Source organism: Pelophylax lessonae (genome assembly GCF_965119305.1).
Source record: "Pelophylax lessonae genome assembly, chromosome: 7".
Lineage (NCBI taxonomy): Eukaryota > Metazoa > Chordata > Amphibia > Anura > Ranidae > Pelophylax > Pelophylax lessonae.
The window spans coordinates 125,208,516-125,223,628 of NC_138774.1; positions in this window are offsets into that span (position 1 = coordinate 125,208,516).

The window sequence follows — 15,113 nt, forward strand, 5'->3', positions numbered from 1 at the left end:
CATCTCATACTTCTGAAGGTTTGAGGGTGCTGCCTGTTCCATACTCCCCCTACTCCTAGCCTTTTAGGGGTACAAACAATAGTAATTGGGGCCTAGTGTGGTTGTGTACGTGTGATATACATACACTTTTTTGGGATCATATTTTCTATTCCGCTATTTAATCAAAAACCTTTGGGGATCAGTTAAATTGGGGGATAGTCTGTGTTGGTACGTGTGAGAGAGATCCACCTTTCCAAGTTGTTGGGGTTCATCTCATACTTCTGAAGGTTTGAGGGTGCTGCCTGTTCCATACTCCCCCTACTCCTAGCCTTTTAGGGGTACAAACAATAGTAATTGGGGCCTAGTGTGGTTGTGTACGTGTGATATACATACACTTTTTTGGGATCATATTTTCTATTCCGCTATTTAATCAAAAACCTTTGGGGATCAGTTAAATTGGGGGATAGTCTGTGTTGGTACGTGTGAGAGAGATCCACCTTTCCAAGTTGTTGAGGTTCATCTCATACTTCTGAAGGTTTGAGGGTGCTGCCTGTTCCATACTCCCCCTACTCCTAGCCTTTTAGGGGTACAAACAATAGTAATTGGGGCCTAGTGTGGTTGTGTACGTGTGATATACATACACTTTTTTGGGATCATATTTTCTATTCCGCTATTTAATCAAAAACCTTTGGGGATCAGTTAAATTGGGGGATAGTCTGTGTTGGTACGTGTGAGAGAGATCCACCTTTCCAAGTTGTTGGGGTTCATCTCATACTTCTGAAGGTTTGAGGGTGCTGCCTGTTCCATACTCCCCCTACTCCTAGCCTTTTAGGGGTACAAACAATAGTAATTGGGGCCTAGTGTGGTTGTGTACGTGTGATATACATACACTTTTTTGGGATCATATTTTCTATTCCGCTATTTAATCAAAAACCTTTGGGGATCAGTTAAATTGGGGGATAGTCTGTGTTGGTACGTGTGAGAGAGATCCACCTTTCCAAGTTGTTGGGGTTCATCTCATACTTCTGAAGGTTTGAGGGTGCTGCCTGTTCCATACTCCCCCTACTCCTAGCCTTTTAGGGGTACAAACAATAGTAATTGGGGCCTAGTGTGGTTGTGTACGTGTGATATACATACACTTTTTTGGGATCATATTTTCTATTCCGCTATTTAATCAAAAACCTTTGGGGATCAGTTAAATTGGGGGATAGTCTGTGTTGGTACGTGTGAGAGAGATCCACCTTTCCAAGTTGTTGGGGTTCATCTCATACTTCTGAAGGTTTGAGGGTGCTGCCTGTTCCATACTCCCCCTACTCCTAGCCTTTTAGGGGTACAAACAATAGTAATTGGGGCCTAGTGTGGTTGTGTACGTGTGATATACATACACTTTTTTGGGATCATATTTTCTATTCCGCTATTTAATCAAAAACCTTTGGGGATCAGTTAAATTGGGGGATAGTCTGTGTTGGTACGTGTGAGAGAGATCCACCTTTCCAAGTTGTTGAGGTTCATCTCATACTTCTGAAGGTTTGAGGGTGCTGCCTGTTCCATACTCCCCCTACTCCTAGCCTTTTAGGGGTACAAACAATAGTAATTGGGGCCTAGTGTGGTTGTGTACGTGTGATATACATACACTTTTTTGGGATCATATTTTCTATTCCGCTATTTAATCAAAAACCTTTGGGGATCAGTTAAATTGGGGGATAGTCTGTGTTGGTACGTGTGAGAGAGATCCACCTTTCCAAGTTGTTGGGGTTCATCTCATACTTCTGAAGGTTTGAGGGTGCTGCCTGTTCCATACTCCCCCTACTCCTAGCCTTTTAGGGGTACAAACAATAGTAATTGGGGCCTAGTGTGGTTGTGTACGTGTGATATACATACACTTTTTTGGGATCATATTTTCTATTCCGCTATTTAATCAAAAACCTTTGGGGATCAGTTAAATTGGGGGATAGTCTGTGTTGGTACGTGTGAGAGAGATCCACCTTTCCAAGTTGTTGAGGTTCATCTCATACTTCTGAAGGTTTGAGGGTGCTGCCTGTTCCATACTCCCCCTACTCCTAGCCTTTTAGGGGTACAAACAATAGTAATTGGGGCCTAGTGTGGTTGTGTACGTGTGATATACATACACTTTTTTGGGATCATATTTTCTATTCCGCTATTTAATCAAAAACCTTTGGGGATCAGTTAAATTGGGGGATAGTCTGTGTTGGTACGTGTGAGAGAGATCCACCTTTCCAAGTTGTTGAGGTTCATCTCATACTTCTGAAGGTTTGAGGGTGCTGCCTGTTCCATACCCCCCCTACTCCTCATCTAGCCTTTTAGGGGTACAAACAATAGTAATTGGGGCCTAGTGTGGTTGTGTACGTGCGAGATACATACACTTTTTTTGATCATATTTCCTATTCCGCTATTCAATAAAAACCTTTGAGGATCAATTGAATTGCGGGATAGTCTGTGTCGGTACGTGTGAGAGAGATCCACCTTTCCAAGTTGTTGGGGTTCATCTCATACTTCTGAAGGTTTGAGGGTGCTGCCTGTTCCATACCCCCCCTACTCCTCATCTAGCCTTTTAGGGGTACAAACAATAGTAATTGGGGCCTAGTGTGGTTGTGTACGTGCGAGATACATACACTTTTTTTGATCATATTTCCTATTCCGCTATTCAATAAAAACCTTTGAGGATCAATTGAATTGCGGGATAGTCTGTGTCGGTACGTGTGAGAGAGATCCACCTTTCCAAGTTGTTGGGGTTCATCTCATACTTCTGAAGGTTTGAGGGTGCTGCCTGTTCCATACCCCCCCTACTCCTCATCTAGCCTTTTAGGGGTACAAACAATAGTAATTGGGGCCTAGTGTGGTTGTGTACGTGCGAGATACATACACTTTTTTTGATCATATTTCCTATTCCGCTATTCAATAAAAACCTTTGAGGATCAATTGAATTGCGGGATAGTCTGTGTCGGTACGTGTGAGAGAGATCCACCTTTCCAAGTTGTTGGGGTTCATCTCATACTTCTGAAGGTTTGAGGGTGCTGCCTGTTCCATACCCCCCCTACTCCTCATCTAGCCTTTTAGGGGTACAAACAATAGTAATTGGGGCCTAGTGTGGTTGTGTACGTGCGAGATACATACACTTTTTTTGATCATATTTCCTATTCCGCTATTCAATAAAAACCTTTGAGGATCAATTGAATTGCGGGATAGTCTGTGTCGGTACGTGTGAGAGAGATCCACCTTTCCAAGTTGTTGGGGTTCATCTCATACTTCTGAAGGTTTGAGGGTGCTGCCTGTTCCATACTCCCCCTACTCCTCATCTAGCCTTTTAGGGGTACAAACAATAGTAATTGGGGCCTAGTGTGGTTGTGTACGTGTGATATACATACACTTTTTTTGGATCATATTTTCTATTCCGCTATTCAATAAAAACCTTTCTAGGGCAAGATCTTAAATTACAGAAATATGAGGAGACCGTCAAATAAGGGCCGTGGCCTGGGTCGTGGTGCTGCTGGTAGAGCTCCTGTTGCAAGGAGAGGACATGGTCGATCTGTGCCAGCTACACGCACAAGTGAAACACCTTCCTCAAGTGTGAGTAGGCGACAGAACCTGCATCAGTATTTGGTAGGGCATCAAACGCCCCTAGAAGTGATGAGGCCAGAACAAGTTGAGGCGATAGTAGATTGGTTTGCTGCTGACAGTGCCTCCAGTTCCTTCACATTGTCTCCCACCCAGTCTACTGCAGAAAGGTCAGAGTTGGCACCTGCAGCCAATGTCCAACCGTCTTTCACCTCACCCCCTTGCAAATCAGGCCAGCAGTCTGAGCCCCAAGCCATACAGCAGTCTCTTATTCTTTTTGAGGACTCTGTCAGCAGGGTTTCCCAGGGCCATCCACCTAGCCCTGCCCCAGAAGTGGAAGAGATTGAGTGCAGCGATGCCCAACCACTTATTTCTCAAGATGAGTACATGCAAGGATCATCGCAGCACGTCTCCGATGATGACGAAACGCAGGTGCCAACTGCTGCGGCGTTCAGCATTGTGGAGACCGACAAGGAGGGCAGGGGTGAAGACTGGGTGGAAGATGATGTGGAGGACGATGAGGTCCTCGACCCCACATGGAATGAACGTCATGCAGGTGAACTGAGTAGTTTGGAGGAAGAGGCGGTGGTCGCACAGAGCCACCAGCACAGCAGAAGAGGGAGCAGGGTGCAGAAGCGGAGCGGCCGTGCCCTAGACACTACGCCCGCTACTGCCCAACGCAGCAAGGGAACGAGCGCACCAAAGTCAGCTCAAAGGAGTTCTCTAGCGTGGAAGTTCTTTAGAAAATGTGCTGATGACAGGACACGAGTGGTTTGCACCCTGTGCAATCAGAGCTTGAAGCGAGGCATGAACCTTCTCAACCTGAGCACAACCTGCATGATCAGGCATCTAAGTGCAAAGCACGAGCTGCAGTGGAGTACACACCTTCAAAACCAAGAAACGTCTCTGGCTCATCCTGCTTCCTCTTCTGCTGCAGTCTCGGCCGCTCCAGCCACATCTGTAGTGATACCGGCACCTGCCACCCCGCAAACAGACGATCTGTCAGCAACACCACCACCTGGGTCACCAACAACCATCTCCACAATGTCCCGTGGAAGCGTTCAGCTTTCCATCTCCCAAACACTTGAGAGGAAGAGGAAGTACCCCCCTACCCACCCGCGATCCCTGGCCCTGAATGCCAGCATTTCAAAATTATTGGCCTTTGAAATGCTGTCATTCCGTCTGGTGGAGACGCACAGTTTTAAAAACCTTATGTCGGTGGCTGTCCCACAGTACGTCGTGCCCAGCCGCCACTACTTTTCCAGGCAAGCCATCCCTTCCCTGCACAACCAAGTGGGGGAAAAAATCAGGTGTGCACTGCGCAACGCCATCTGTGCCAAGGTCCACCTAACTACGGATACGTGGACCAGTAAGCACGGTCAGGGGCGTTATATCTCCCTAACGGCACACTGGGTAAATGCAGTGGCGGATGGGCCTGAGGCGGATAGCAATTTGGCGCATGTCCTTCCACCACCGAGGATTGCAGGGCGCTTCAGTTTGCCTCCTGTTCCTAACTCCTCCTACTCCGCTTCCTCATCCTCTACCGCCTCCTCATCCGGACAGCGTAACACCTTCACCACCAACTTCAGCACGGCCAGGGGTAAACGACAGCAGGCAGTTTTACAACTTGCCTGTTTGGGGGACAAACCACACACCGCGCAGGAGTTGTGGAGGAGCATGGAACAGCAGACAAATGAGTGGTTGCTGCCAGCGAGCCTCAAGCCCGGCCTGGTGGTGTGCGATAACGGGCGAAATCTCATAGCAGCTCTGGGCCTAGCCGGTTTGACGCACATCCCTTGCCTGGCGCATGTGCTGAATTTGGTGGTGCAGAGGTTCCTTAAAAACTACCCCGATATGTCAGAGCTGCTGCAGAAAGTGCGGGCCGTTTGTGCGCACTTTCGGCGTTCTCACCCTGCTGCTGCTCGCCTGGCAGCGCTGCAGCGTAACTTCGGCCTTCCCGCTCACCGCCTCATATGTGACGTGCCCACAAGGTGGAACTCCACCTTGCACATGCTGGAAAGACTGTGCGAGCAGCAGCAGGCCATAGTGGAGTTTCAGCTGCAGCACGCACGCGTGAGTCGCTCTGCGGAACAGCACCACTTCACCACCAATAACTGGGCCTCCATGCGAGACCTGTGTGCCTTGTTGCGCTGTTTTGAGTACTCCACCAACATGGCCAGTGGCAATGACGCCGTTCTCAGCTTAACTATCCCACTTCTATGCCTCCTTGAAAAAACAATTCGGGCGATGATGGAAGAGGATGTGGCACAGGATGAGGAGGAGGAGGAGGATGAAGAGGTAACATTTCCAAGGCTTTCAGGGCAGTCATTCGCAAGGGGCTCCGAGGGTGGGTTCCTGCACACGCAAACGCCAGGGACGCAATTGTCCAGCAGGGGCACAGTTCTGGAGGATGAGGAGGATGAGGAGGAGGAGGAGCTGGAGGAGGAGATGGAACCATGTTCACAGCAGGGTGGCACCCAGGCCAGCTCATGGCCATCACTGGTGCGTGGCTGGGGGGATACAGAGGACACGGACCATACACCTCCCACAGAGGACAGCCTTTCGTTGCCTCTGGGCAGCCTGGCACACATGAGCGATTACATGCTGCAGTGTCTCCACAACGACCGCCGAGTTGCCCACATTCTAACTTGTGCTGATTACTGGGTGGCCACGCTGCTGGATCCCCGTTACAAGGACAACGTACCGTCCTTAATTCACTCACTGGAGCGCGATCGCAAGATGCGCGAGTACAAGCGCACGCTGGTAGACGCCATGCTGCTGGCATTCCCATCTGACAGCGGGGCCACAGTGGAAGCACAAGGCAGAGGAGGAGGAGGAGGAGGTCGCCAACGCAACCAGGGCACCGCCAGCACCTCAGAAGGCAGGGTTAGCATGGCCGAAATGTGGAAAAGCTTTGTCAGCACGCCACAACAAACAGCAGCACCAGCAGCTCAGATGGAACGTCTTAGCAGGAGGCAGCATTTTACCAACATGGTGGAGCAGTATGTGTGCACACGCCTACATGTAGTGAATGACGGGTCTGCCCCCTTCAACTTCTGGGTCTCCAAATTGGGCACATGGCCTGAGCTTGCCCTTTACGCCTTGGAGGTGCTGGCGTGCCCTGCAGCCAGTGTATTATCTGAACGGGTATTTAGCACGGCTGGGGGCGTTATAACAGACAAGCGCAGCCGCCTGTCCAGAGACAATGTGGACAAGCTCACGTTCATTAAAATGAACCAGGCATGGATCCCACGGGACTTTTCCGTACCTTATGCAGAATAGCAATGGATACCGACCTTACCCACCCATTGTTCCATTTTTGCTCTTTCTCACTCTTTTGGGGTGTACCCTCATTTAAAATTTGTGAAAAGAAGCAGTGTTGGCTACCTCGTCCTCCTCCTCAGGGCCAGATTAATGTAGGGGCTATTGGAGCTGCAGCTCCAGGCCCCTACCTTTTATATAGGCCCCGGGTTGGCCATATTCACTGTTACCGCTCTTCTGTCACTTGTAAACACAGAAGTCTGGCTTCTATGCTCGCTTCCCCAGGCAGCACCCTCAGAACCTCCCCACACAGCGTGAAGGCCGGACAAGGAGGGACAGTTGGCGATGCATGGATGTGTTTATGGGCTTCAGAGACAGCATCCCATGTTGAATTAGGCATGCATGGCTGCACCCTTCCTCCTCTGGGTGCATGGCAAGGCACGGCCCTAAGGCCCTTCAAAATCCTCAGCACCAAGCCCATGATGCTGTTAATCCGGCCCTGGTCCTCCTCCACCGCCGCTTCCACCTACACCGCCCATAGGTGTGCGCAGCCTATTGCATTAAGGTGTGCACCACAAAGTTGAAATACACATGCATGTGTTTGCCAGCAGGGAGAGTAATGTATCGGGGCCATGTACCTGTAGGCAAGGAGAAATAGAGCAGAGCAGGTCCCAGGGAGATCTTTCCCATCTCCTCACTGGCAATGCTATGTGCCCTAGGTGATTAGGGTGTGCCCAGGCACACCCAGCACACCCTGTGCGCACGCCTATGTCACCGCCACATCCACCACCACCTCAACCTCCCTCCTACTCCATATGGGCCTCGTCCTTCAGAGATGAAGAAGAACATTGTTTTATTTTTCTGTTTTTTTTTGTTGTTTTAAGTTATTTCCCTATCCACATTTGTTTGCAGAGCACTTGCCATGCTCTTAATTACGTTTTGCTGCCATTTGCAGCACTCTAGCCCTTTCCTTTGGTGTTTTAGAGCCATTTTAGTGCCTTAAAGTTCGGGTCCCCATTGACTTCAATGGGGTTCGGTGTCCGGGAAAAGTTCGGTAAAAGTCCGGGACACGGACCCGGACTTTTTTTTAAAGTTCGGCCGAACCCGTCGAACACGGACATCTAGGTGTCCGCTCAACCCTAGTGGTGGGTATAGTTCTGCCAGCTAGCTCATCCTTAATACGATCTGCAAGACCTTGCCAAAATGTTGCAGTAAGAGCCTCGTTGTTCCATGCCAGTTCCGAAGCCAAGGTGCGAAACTGAACTGCATATTGACCAACAGTCATGTTTCCCTGACGAAGACGAAGAAGGGCTCCAGAAGCAGATGAGGCCCTGCCAGGCACATCAAAGGTATTATGGAAAGCTTGTAGGAAGGCAGAGAGACTGGAAACGGTAGGATCTTGACGCTCCCACAGTGGCGAGGCCCAAGCCAAAGCTGGTCCCGACAGGAGTGAAATCATGTACGCCACCTTGGAACGATCAGTAGGAAAGTAATGGCCTGCTAGCTCGAAGTGGATTGAGCACTGATTGATGAATCCCCGACAAGCTTTGGGGTCCCCAGAGAAGCGAGATGGCGGAGGCAGCTGGACTTTTGCAGGACTGACCTTTGCTGGAGGGACTGCGGAAGCGGAAGCGACAGGGGCGGACACAGGAGCTGGAACGGAGGAAGTGGAAGTAGGCACAATCTGCAGCTGATCCAGACGTGAAGAAAGAGCCTGCAGACACTGCATAATCTGTTCTTGATAAGCCTGCTGAACGTTAACTCTGCTCCAAACTCTGAAGTTGATCCTGAAGTGGCTGCGGTGTCTCCGGCCCCCAGGTAAGCCCAGCTGAGGATGTGGAGACCGCTGGCGTGTGCAGGGTAAACAGGAGACTATAAGGAGATCCAGGAGACAAGCCGAGGTCAGGACAGGCAGAAGACGAACATAGACGGAGAAACGAAGCCGGTCTGTACACAGCAGATCAGATACAATAGCCAAGGGATACACGGATGGGAGCTCAGAGAACAGCAATGTTGCTCAAGCAAGGAGCAGTACACTGAGCATGTGTATATATAGGGAAGCAAACAGGGAGGTGACCCAGGAAGTAATTGACAGGAACAGGATATAACCCACAGTGGAGCAGGCGACGCCCATAGAAACCCAAACACCACATGTGAAGAGAGGTAAGACAGAAGCACTGCAGCAAGGAGGTAAGAATATACAGACAAAACTATAGGCTAACTCGTGACAGTCACTAGTAAAAAGCATAATCCACTCCCTTTGATCTCTGAAATGTTGAAAAGACTCCATTCTTCTAAAATCTTTACAAAACTAGACTTACATATAACCTTGTCTGCATTTGACAAGGGGATGAATTCAAAACCGCCTTTAGAACCATATAGGGGCATTTAGAGTCCTTAGTTATGGCTTTTGGCCTGTGCAATGCCCCCGCAACTTTCCAACACTTCATCGACAATGTTTTTCGAGATCTGTTGGACCAGTTCATGATTGCCTATCTGGATTAAATCCTCATCTTTTCTGATAACATGAAGGAGCATCACATGTTTGCACTGTTTTTGAAAGATTAAGTAAGAATCAAGCTTACATCAAAAAATGTAAAAGCTGGAAAAATGGGAGCTTGAACGAACCAAGATCCAGTTCTTGGGGTCTATTATTTCTCCAGAAGGAGTGAGCATGGATCCCGAGAAGATCTAAGCAGTGGTAGATTGGCCACCCCCTAGAAACGTTAAGGAAATACGATTTGTGGGGTTTGCCAACTTGTAAAGAAAATTCCTAAGAAACTTCTCTAAGGTGATAGCACCAATTACACAGCAGACAAAGAAAGGGGTGCCCTTTGTGTGGTCATCTGAGGCACAGACTGCTTTTAGTAAGCTAAAGACTCTTTTCACTTCTGCATCAGTATTGGTTCATCCTACGCTGAGCTACCTTTTATCGTGGAAATGGATACTTCAGACTCTGCCATGGGAGATATCTTTTTTCAGCAATGCGGAGAAAAGATGCAGCTTCATCCTTGTGCTTACTTCTCTCCTTCAATGTTTTTTTTAGCTGAAATGAGTTATAACATTCGGAATAAAGAGTTTCTGGCAATTAAGGAAGCAATTTCTGAATGGAAGCACCTGCTGCAAGGGACTAACCATCCCGTAACTGTTCTCACTGATCATAAAAATTTGGAATTCATTAGTTCTGCCAAGAGATTGTCTTCTAGAAAAGCACATTGGTCTCAAATCTTTTTCAGGTTCAATTTTATTATCTCGTATCAACCTGGCAAGGCCATTGCCATATTAAGGATGTTGTCTGAGCCTCTCCAGGAAGGCAACTCTAAATATACAATCCTATCTCAAAAGAACTTCTTAGGGGCCACAAGTTCCAAGACATTGATTAGTCTCCTCAAAGAGGGTTATGAGAATGACCCACTTCTCAATTATCCTCTTAAGGACATTAAACTTGACAACGATAATGGCTTTTGGACTCAAGCACATCGTCTCTATGTACCTAAATCTGCTCAGGTTAAAGCCCTCAGGTTAGTTCATGACTCTAAACTTGTGGGCATTTTGGGATTTCTAAGACAGAAGAACTTTTGTAATGTTCCTTTTGGTGGCCTGGTTACAAGAGAGATGTCAAAAGCTATATGGCTTTGTGCCTGACCTATGCACGCAATAAGACACCCCAAGCTTCTACTTGGGGGTTGCTCCAGCCACTTCCAGTTCCTTCAAGACCGAGGGGGTCAATTTCTATGGATTTGGAGTTGATTTACCTCCCTCAAAAGAAATAACCATTATCTTGGTAGTTGTCTATTGTTTTACTAAGATCTCTTTTTTTTAAACCAGTCAAGGGGGTATCTTCTGCTGAACAAACTGCGGAGTTGATGGTTTGAGAAATCTTTAAACTACATGGAATTCCTGATTTTGTGGTGTCTGACAGAGGGGTGAAGTTTACCTCAAGAGTTTGGAAAAGCTTTTGTTCAGCCTTAGGTATAAATATTAACCTGTCCTCTGTTTTTCATCCTCAGTCAAATGGTCAGACCAAGAGGACCAATCACACATTGGAGCAGTACCTTTGACGTTTTGTCAGTTATCTACAGGATAACTGGTGGTCTATTTTCCTACGGCAGAGTTTTCTTATAACAATTCTAAACATAGCTCCACTTCTCAAAGTCATTTTTACCTAAACACTGGGTATCACCCAGTTTTTATTTCTGATCTCCCTATCTCAACTCAAATTCCTGCTGTTACCAATAGACTACATTACAGGAGATTCAGGAAAAAATTATTGATACTTTGAAGGAGGCTAAGGACTGTTACAAGAAGGCTGCTGACAGACACCGCAGGTCACCTCCTACATTTCATGGGGGTGACTAAGTTTGGTTATCTACCAAAAATTTGAAGGTTCATGTTCCATCTGCTAAACTGGGCCAAGATTTGTAGGACCTTCCCAGATTTTTGCTCAAATCAATCCGGTCACCTTTCGCGTAAAACTTCTGGGCAGTATTAAGATTCACCCTGTTTTTCACATATCCCTACTCAAACTATTGCGTGAAAATCCTTTTTTTTTTTTTTTTTTTTTAACAGTTAAATTTTTTCTTTTATTGTTAAACATATAAACAACACAAATATTCCAATACAATACATTGCTCTGCACAAGGAATAATATTATCCATACATACAAACACAAAAAAAAAAAAAAAAAAAAAAAAATTCTTAGGGAGGGGAAGGGGAATATCAATAAACCAGTTTAGGAGCAAGGAGAAAAAAAAAAAAAAAAAAATTAATAATAATAATAATAAGTGCCTACTTATATCATTATGGAACAGGTGACCTTGGCTCACCTACAGCGTCAATCCAGGCTGACCAGACTTTATCAAATTTTTTTGGGCAATTCCTACTACCGTATGTGAAACGGTAGAATGGAAGTGTCTTAGTAACGGCAGCTATCCAGGATAATCGGGTGGGAGGTTCGGGTAACTTCCATCGCAAAAGGATTTCTCTCCTGGCATAAAACAGGGTATATGTAATGCACATTTTAGCATATTTATCCCCAGCCAGTTCTGTAAGGTTACTCAATAAAGTTACCTTTGGGTCCAAAGGAATCATGATGTCAAAGATTTCACCAATAGTGTCCGTCACTTCTTTCCAAAAGGTTGCCAGGTCAGGGCACGACCAAACAACATGTAAGAATGTGCCTATTTCATGCCCACATCTAATGCACAAAGGATCTTTCGTGGGATATATCCTGGCAAGACGTTGCGGCGTATAATATGCTCTATGTAAGAATTTGAGTTGTATAAATCTGTCCCTAGCCGCTATCATTGAGGGGATATAATTATTAACCGAGTCCTCCCACTCTTCAATAGTCAGATCTGGAATGTCCTCCTTCCATTTATTATAGGTTTTCTCAGGGGACTGACTATGATCTGTTGAGAGTATGGAGTATATAGCAGAGAGAGTTTTCCCTATTACCTTAAAAGTTAACATTTTCTCCAAGGGGTCTGATTCCAGGACAACAGGGCCTTGGAACTGAGCCCGCATAGCATGACTAAGCTGGCAGTAACGAAACCCCATGGTGGGAGGTAATGAATGGGTAGACTGAAGAACATTAAAGCCTTGAAGTCTTCCATCTTTAATAACATGTTTCATAGTCACAATCCCTCTAGCAGCCCATAACTGTGGATCAGGGAGATGATATAAATGTTTTAAATTAGGATTACCCCACAACGGAGTGTGGGGGGATATATGCAATGGTATGTTATATATCACCCGCGCCCGAGTCCATATCCGCAGGACAGTCTTCATCAGACTGGTTATTTGAGGATGTGCCTGTTCCCCCCGGAAAACAAGATTACTAAGGGCCGCATATGAACCCAGTAGTGCTGCTTCTAGTGTAACTGCGGAGTTAGTTTTGGGCTGGGAGAACCACCACCGGACCGTCACCAGAACAGCCGCCCAAAAATACAATTTAAAGTTAGGAAGCGCTAAACCTCCTCTTGCAAGAGGAAGGTATAGCGTGCGTCTTGCGACTCGTGGGGTACGCCCGGCCCATACAAAAGTTGTTACAATACTATCTAATCTCGAAAAAAAGGTTCTAGTCATATCAATGGGGGAATTACGAAAAAGATACAGAAATTTCGGAAGATAGTTCATTTTTATTAAATTAATTCTGCCAACGGGGGACAAGGGAAGCATGCGCCAAGACGCACACTTTTTATTTAATTGTAAAACTAAAGGATCAATGTTATTTTGCTGGTATACCTCCAATGTTGGACCCACTTTGATGCCTAAGTACACCATATCCTGTACCCATTTCAACGGTGTCTGAGTATCAATTAAAGGTATCGATGGGTGTAGTGGAAAGAGGATGGACTTAGACCAATTAATACTTATACCTGAAAAACGACCAAAGATGTCAAATAATTGTAGGGCCCTATGTAATGATGTGGAAGCATCCGCCAAATAGATCAAGGTGTCGTCTGCATATAAAGACAACTTCTCTTCAATGACCCCCACCTTAATGCCTCGGACTTGTGGGTCCGCTCGCAACATAATCGCGAGCGGCTCCAAAGCCAAGGCAAACAAGGCTGGGGATAACGGACATCCCTGTCGGGTACCCCTCAGTAGAGGGAATTTATCCGCTATCTGGGGTTCGACTAAAGGGTTTATATCAGAATCAGCGATCCAATATCTGGATAAACGCCATAATCTATGAGAGGGGTTACCAGATAATTCCATATTTAAGAGAAGTGGAGCGTGGTCGGAGATCCCACGAGGAAGAACCCGAATCTCCCGCACCCGAGATAGTAATGACCCACTTGCAAACATTAAGTCAATTCGAGAAAAGGTTTTATAAGTGGCGGAGTGGCAGGTATATTCCCTAGCATGGGGATGGTGCCAACGCCATAGGTCTGTCAACCCATAGATCTCAGCCCATTCAGCAAGATCCGATCTGGTGGAAGAATCTGGTGAAAATCCTTTTTTCTGGGAGATTTCTTCCACCTTCTCCACCTGCTGAGGTACAGGGTGAAGAATTTGTGTTGGAGAAAATTCTTGATTCCAGGATCTTTAGGAACAAATTACAATATCTGGTTCAATGGGAAGGATATGAGCCAGAAAAAAAATCTTGGGAGTCTGAGGAGAACGTTTATGCCCCTAGATTAACAAAATAATTCTACAAGAGGTTTCCACTCAAACCTGGCCCTAAGATGTCCAGGGGGCAGCCTGGAAGGAGGAGAGCACTGTCAGGGCCTCTGCTTTGTCAGGCAATGGCTCTTTTTGCTGAGCTAACTGGAATGCTGGCCAGTTCCTGGGACAATTCCTAAATTATCCTGTCTTGAACCTTGTTTGTCTTGTATCCTGAACTCTTTGCTCCTCCCATGGACTTTATGATTTAAGCCATGTCTCTGCACTTCCTGTTTGCTAGATTATTGTGTGCTCTCTCCAGCCAGTATCCTGCTCTTGTCTTCCCTGCTGCCATCCATATTTTGCTACCACTTTTTATCGACTTCTGTCTTGTTCCTCGACTACGCTTCTGCCTGATCTCAAATACTCATTACTGACTTTTTGGCTTGTTTACTGACTACGCTTCTCTTTGATCCATAAATTCTTATCCGCTACCGGACCCTGGCCTGCTCACCTCCTGGTGGGGGAATCCTGAGGACCGTGATCTGTTACTAGCACAAAGCAAATTCCCTCTCCACCATCAGGAGCTCTGGTGAATACCAGTTAGTGGTTAGACTCTGCACCTCAGATGAGCCAGCATCATTCACCAGGGAGACTGCCTGTGTACTTATCCTGCTGGTTAGTGGTAGTTCTACTACTGCTATAGCAACTAGTCTCCAAGCCTGACCCCTGAACATGAAAAAATATGTTGCTGTATCAGCCTATAAAGTGTTAGCTTTAACTTATTAGTCAAATCCATCAAAATATGCCTACCTCCCTGGACTGAAAATTCTGCTGTCCAAAGATGCCTTTGGTGCTTCTCTATCTAAAGTGGAGGCACCCCAACACAGGAGGTGTCTTACTAGCCAAATCTCCAAATATAGGAAAAAAAAGCCTTAAAAAGAAAACAAATTCAGTGACCTTATTAAATGATTGATAAACTGCAATATATTACATTTTTGGTGTTTACTACAAATTTTTTTGGTTTCCACAATATTGCCTTTAGTATGTATAGAGATACTATATAAACAATAGAATGATATTCTATGACACAAATGTCTGTCAAGCTGCGGGGTGTACCGTTACTCATAATATATGTATTTTTTTGCCCATATGACTGCATCTATTTTTGTCATTGCAGTGCATTT